Consider the following 7,043-nt stretch of genomic DNA (forward strand, 5'->3'; position numbering starts at 1 on the left):
TGGGTCCTGCAGCTATGGAATTTGTACCCCTCATATAGTATTGTGCCATAGTGTTTTGTTTTTTTTTCTTGTTTGTAGCTCTCATGGGTTGTGAAGAGGACCTCGAAAAGGTAAACAAACTATAAACCAATGCAGTGTTGTCTTCATGAACTTGCAGACAGTCTGAAACAATTCAGAGAGCTGCGACCTTCCCCTTTGTTCTAAGATGATTTTAACCCTAAAAGTGGTGATCTGTGGCAAGTTAAAAACTGAAAATGTGGACAGAACTTAAAAATAACTAAATTTAATATCAAAATAAGTACCTCGGTATAGTGAAGGAATTGTTCATTTTCATGCTTAACCCAATAAAATTTCTGTTTTAAATATTTTATCTAAAGGTGCTATAGAACTGCGCATTTCCACCAACCTGACACACAATGCAACGGCTTTGCTGCAGAATACACTGGGAGTTCTCGTTGGAAATTAATCAAATTATTGTAAGTGATTAAGTTTATCACAAAACAGTGAGGATTTAAATTTTCTTTAGTCGCTTGTGTGTACAAACTTATTTCTGCTGTATATCTATTTTCAGAATAGTTTTTTCTTTCAGTCATACTGTTGTATTAAATGAGAATAAACTCCACAGTATACAAATTTCAGATCATTTGCACCCTCCTCTACATTTGCTGAACACTGCCACTTTTTCTTCTGAGTTTCTGACTTATTTTAGATGAGAGGAAAAAACATACGGTCCCTAAATGCCATTTTCCTTTTTAAAAAATTAGGGGCCAGTTTTAGATTGTATACAATGGGGCCTGGGGAGAAATCAGAAGTTATAGAGGACCTGAATAAAAACTTACATACTCTGTTCACAGGTGGATAGATGCCTGAAGAGGTATGTGTGTAGTGTGAAAGCTTGTCTCTTTCACCAACAGAAGTTGGTCCAATAAAAGATATTACCTCATCCACCTTTGTCTCTCTCTAATATTCTGGGACAAATAGGGCTGCAATAGTGCTGCAAACAGATGCCAGCTTGACAACTGTGCAGTCCTCTCTTTATCCATAGGATAGCTACATGGGAGCACTGAAAGTTTTTCCTCTGCCCTGGCAATAGGGATGTTTTTTTGTTTTGTTTTTTTTTAATTCTTCATTCCTGGGCTTCCAGCTGAAACTGTCAACAACTGTACACTAACTGATGTGGATGTGTCTACTAGTACATTTTGCATGAGGCCATGAATATCCATTAAATGGTAATAACTTTTATTTTTCCTTGACCTCAGCTGCATCTCTTCTCCCTACGCGCGCGTGCACACACCCAGGGGTGGCTCTACAAAGTAGGCTGCCCCAAGCAGCGCGGAGCGCTGCGCCGCCCTTCCCCGGTCCCGCGGCGGGTCCCCTCTTCCCGCGGCTCCGGTTGAGCTCCTGCCGGCATGCCTGCGGCAGGTCCACTGGAGCCCGGGACGAGCGGACCTGCCGCAGTCATGCCTGCGGGAGCTCAACCGGAGCCGCGGGAAGATGGGACCCGCCGCAGTCATGCCTGCAGCAGATCCGCTTGTCCCGGGCTCCGGTGGACCTGCCGCAGGCATGCCGGCGGGAGCTCAACCGGAGCCAAATGCCGCCCCCCCGGGAAACGGCCGCCCCAAGCGCCTGCTTGGCGCGCTGGTGTCTAGAGCCGCCCCTGCACACACCCACACCCACCCACCACGCGGCTTTCTCAAAAACGAGGAGATCAACCTTGAAGACATCAGAGTGGATTCAGGCAACTGCTAGCTCCTCAACAGCTGATGGCATGTAGAATAAATTGATAAGGAGCACAAGCTGTCACCAGAACTGACCTTGCTGGTTTTGGGTGGGTCTTCCAAATAGTTTTTCATCACTACTTCAGAAACCTAATGTTGTCAGATGTTCGGCTGCATGTGTGTGTTCTTTGTGTGCCGTACTGGCTCTGGCCAGATAGCCCATACAGCAGGCTCCGACAGAATCGACCACTAAGACCACAAAACTCGGTTTAGTAGCGAAGGCACCTGGCCAGATTTATTGCCGACGAAGCACGGTGCCAATGCGCCAGCTCAATGGTTACAGGTACACTAACACATGTTACACCTCTGACAATGGACCAGCTCAGTCAGGGGCGGGACTTTCCACTGCCCCCTAGACCAGATGAAGGATTAAGGCAACGTATCCCAACGTTAATAGACTGAGACAAACAATTTGGGATCAACAACTTGCGTATCACCTTACGCATTTCATGACACGGTTGTTATCTCCCCTTGTACTTTTCTCCTGATGTTTCAGACAAAATATCACTATTCACTTTTGTCAAACCATTTTGTCATGTGCTAGGTTGGGATGTTCCTGTGCTGGCCTGCTGGAATGTGTTTACCTATTCAGTGTGTGTTTTAGCAATGCTAGCAGTACCGGTGCTGAGTTCGTGTACTGAACACTGATTTGCAGGCACGCATTTGCTTTTGACAGGGCCTGACTGTTGCTCATAGCATAACTTTTTGCTGACTTTGGTTCAGGCTTTGCACCAGACCTATGCTTCAGCCTCTCTTTCTACTACACCTAACTGACTTGTCTACCATGAACACACCACTATCCAGGGCTAATGTGACTGTTGTGGGAGGGTTGTTTAACCTCCCAACACAACATTTATTTTTATATAAAAGAATGGGCAGGGAGGGAGATGTTAAATGCTAAAGTTCTTTGTTCTTGGCTAACATATAGCCCACTAGCTCCTGCTGTCTAACATGCTATTGAGCTTTCCATGTTTGTTATCAGTTGCATTGTGTGTTCAGTGAATGTGCCAGCCTAGCTGTGAGCAGCTACCTGGCACTAGGGTTACCACAAATTTCCTCCTGCCATCAGCAGTAATGCAATTCCAAATTGATCTAGAGTCCTCAAAAAGTCATGATCACAGCCCACCCCTGGACATCCGTAGGGGGGGTGGTGGTGAATAATCTGTAATCCTTAGGGAAATCAGTGCCAAGCTTTCACCCCTCCTGCTTAGTTGGCAACTTTGTTTTCAGGGCTCTTTGGGCAAGTAAAAGGGAAAGCCAGGACAACAGTTTTAAACTCCACTGCTTCAACTTAGAAAGCTAAATCCAGTACTGAAATAAGTGGCCAAACTTTGTTTTTCCCAGTGGTGCTCAGCATTTGAAGTCAGTGGGAGATATGGGTGCTCAGCGTCTCTCAAACAAATTTAAATATCTGTTTTTCAAGTTAGCCTAACTCAAGTTTAAAAATGTTTGTCTTTTATTTAAATGAAAGCTGAGGCTCTGTTTTACATCTCTGGGTTCTTTATATCAGGGAAAGAGAGTTATCTGCGAGGAAGTTCATAATCCTAAAGAGGCTAGCAAGATCTGCGCTACAAGAGTTAGCCTGGCATGATTGCTGGGAAGCCACACAGATGTGCACACACTTCTGCTATGTGAAATCAAGAGGGTGTGGTGATTACCTGGCAGTTTTCATTCTCTTGTCTCCTATCTACTCCGCAAACATCACCAGCAAGGTCCAGGAAGGAGGGGGGCGAGGCAGGATCTTCACTTCCAGCTCATCTAAGGCCTGGTCCACACTAAAAAGGGGGTTTGAATTAGGGTATGCAAATTCAGCTATGGGAATAGCGTAGCTGAATTCGAAGTACCCTAATTCGAACTACTCACCCGTCCAGACGCGGCGGGGTCGAACTCCGCGGCTCCCCCGTCGACTCCACCACCGCCGTTTGCAGTGGTGGAGTACCGGAGTCGATCATGGCGCTTCGAGTTCGAACTATCGCGTCTAGATCAGACGCGATAGTTCGAACTCCGTGAAGTCGAACTCACCGCGTCGACCCGCGCGGTGAGTATGGACCTGCCCTAAGATTCTTCTCCTATTCCTCCTAAAGGAAGAGGGGCCGTGCTACAGTTTTTCTTGTTGCTCTCCCTGTGATGATGCAGGGTTCATAGCTGGCATAAACTCCAAGCCTAGAGTTATTGATGGCTCTTAGCAGCAAACTGGGAGGGGTAAATTCTGATTTACACACAGCCTCAAAAGTAAATGATCTTGAAAAACTTACGTGCATGTCAACAGCTCCCTGACATCAAAAGCTATGCAGCTGCCTTGTAACATTACCTGAACGAATCATAAGCCAGAACTTGGAGACAAAGGATTTGGTTTTACTTTTGGTGTTAGCTGTGTTGGAAGTATAGCAGGGAGAGATGCATCTCTGCCAGAGAGGCCCCTTTGCATTTCCTCTCCACATTCCTACTCAAGGAAAGATTTTTGGGATTTCTGGGTCACTAAACTGTGTCATCTCAGTAGAGACCAGAAACTCTGGAGACTGAGGAGAGCCATGGTTAGGCTACCAAGAGCCAGCCTAACTGCACATTGGCATCCAGACCAGAGTGCCAAGGAAGATCTTACTATCCTTGGTGCACATACTTTGAGAGAACACCCTGGTTTATTCTTTATTTTGTTTTAAGCACGCCATGGGCATCAGCGCTGCACTACCCATTAAAGATGGGTGTTGGGGTTGATCCTGCTTTGAGATGACCTAGATGACCTCCTGAGGTCTTTTCCAACCCAAATCTTCTATGGTTCTGTGAAAGACTGAGCTTAAGCTCGCTATTTGCCTATGCAGGTGCTGGGAGGTTTTTACTGGCTGTTAATGTTGGGAGGGCTAGTGTTAGGTATTGTTGTTTTGTCTCTTTATCCTAATCCCCTGTTCCACTGTCCTATATCCTGAACTCCCCATACCTAATAAAGACCCAGTTACTGTTTTATTACTCCAGGAATTGTGATAGCTAGTTTCGTTTTGTGTGCTCTGACACCCCCTCTGTATGAGATTTATGTGAAATATTTTGCCAAGAGACAAGCCCTCTGTATTCTCTGCATGAAGGGGTTTCCTTGGGTGGAGGCACCAGGCACACTTATAGGTGAAACGAGTACCCATAACCCTGAGGAGGAAGGGGAGAATGCAGTCACACCTCAGGGCTGGGCTACAATTCAATAAGTGGCATGCTGAAAACTTTTAAATTCCAGAGCCAGGGGCCATTCCTGCTAGCACTGAAGTTAAGAGGAGCAAGGTCACCCCTCTATTGCTGTCAGCAGAGCAATGGTGTGTTTTTGTTTTATCCAAGTTGAGTCTGTATTACACCTCTACTTCTTTTCACTTTCCGTATGATTATCATTTTTCATTTTAATGTTTTATTACTTCTATGTGTCTTCATTGTTCTGTAATAAAGAGTTTCAAGTGCAATAAATGGAGGTTTTCTTCTGCATTTCCATTTTAATTTAGTATTCAAGGTCCTGGATTTAAATCAAAAGTAGACATTTTATTGGAAATACTATTTCTTGTCCTCCTGAACAATCTATGGGGATTCCATGATGGCTTTCTTGGGTGCCTCATTTCCTGTACAACCACAATCGGGGGGTGGGGAGGGAAGGGGGAATGTTCAACCCTGAAGTACTTCAGGGCTGTCCATAAATTCGATAATGCATTAAGAGATGGGTGGGTTCTTAATTATGTGAGTTTGTTTTAATATTACAAAGTGGTGGATGGGTCTTGCGGATCCATTAAAAAAAAGTATTATGTAATTTATGGACAGCCCCTTAAACATTTAGTACAGTCACATAAGTGCCATAATTACCAGAAACACTGTGGTGAAAACATTACATTTTTTCTTCTCAACACATATGTCAGAAAGAAACTATTCGCAGAGAGTGATTTATGAAGGCAAAGCCTGCTTGGCTGGGGTTAACGTACAAATGAGTAGATTATTGGAAAGCGTACTTTATCCTGTAGAGCCATTGCCATTAAAATAGTCTCAGCATTCAAAGCCTTTACAGGCTGTTATTGAATTAAGTAATGTGGATACAATGTGCATGTGGTACTTATAAATAGATATTTCTTTTAGGTGCAATCTAACATCAGGATTAGCAGCAAAGGGTGATCTTCCCTTTCCTCCCTCCCCTACAGCTGGAGTTGACAAATTGATTTCAGAAAATTTGGTGAGTAAAATCCGGACAAGATGATTAAATGTCTAGAATGATTGTCAAATGTCAAAAATGATTAAAGGTCTAGAAAACATGACCTATGAGGGAAGACTGAAAAAAAGGGTCTGTTTAGTCTGGAGAAGAGAAGACTGAGAGGGGACATAATAGTTTTCAGGTACATAAAAAGTTGTTACAAAGGTTGAGCAGATGGTCGGACTAGATGACCTCTTGAGGTCTCTTCCAACCCTGATATTCTATTTAGGAGGGAGAAAAATTATTCTCTGTAGCCTCCGAGGATGGGAAAAGAAGTAATAGGCATAAATTGCAGCAAAGATGGTTTAAGTTGGACATTAGGAAAAACTTGCTGTCAGGGTAGTTAAACACTGGAATAAATTATCAAGGGAGGTTGTGGAATCTCCATCATTGGAAAATTTTCAGAGCAGGTTAGACAAACACCTGTCAGGGATAGTCTAGATCAGGGGTTCTCAAACTGGGGGTTGGGACCCCATGGGGGGTTGTGAGCTGTCAGCCTCCACCCTAAACCCTGGTTTGCCTCCAGTATTTATACTAGTGTTAAATATATTTAAGTTTCTTAAATTTATAAGGGGGAGGGGTGTCGCACTCAGAGGCTTGTTATGTGAAAGGGATCACCAGTACAAAAGTTTGAGAACCACTGGTCTAGATAATACTTAGCCCTGCCAGGAGTGCAGGGGACTGGACTATATGACTTTTTGAGGTCCCTTCCAGTCCTATGATTCTATGAAATCAGACCAGTGCCTATGTATCCTGTCTCTAACTGACCAGAACCAGAGGGTTCAGAGGAAGGACAAGAAACCATGTATCAGAAATTTGCCATTCATTGTAATTATTTTAATTTGGTTCCTCTGGAAGTAGTCCCATAAACTGCTAGTCCTTGTATTGCCAACCCCAAGCATTCAAAAATACTGAGTCAGCCCCCTCCCCCCAAATAAACAGACTCTTTAGAATGTTTCTTTTGGGTGTTTTTGATTTGCTTTCTGGTTGTCTAACCTTTAGGGCATACTTAGGTTTAAAAAATGTGACTTTCCTCTACAATCATGAAGGCTAGAAAC

This window comes from Mauremys reevesii, linkage group 2, assembly GCF_016161935.1.
Source record: "Mauremys reevesii isolate NIE-2019 linkage group 2, ASM1616193v1, whole genome shotgun sequence".
In the NCBI taxonomy this organism is placed as follows: Eukaryota; Metazoa; Chordata; order Testudines; family Geoemydidae; genus Mauremys; species Mauremys reevesii.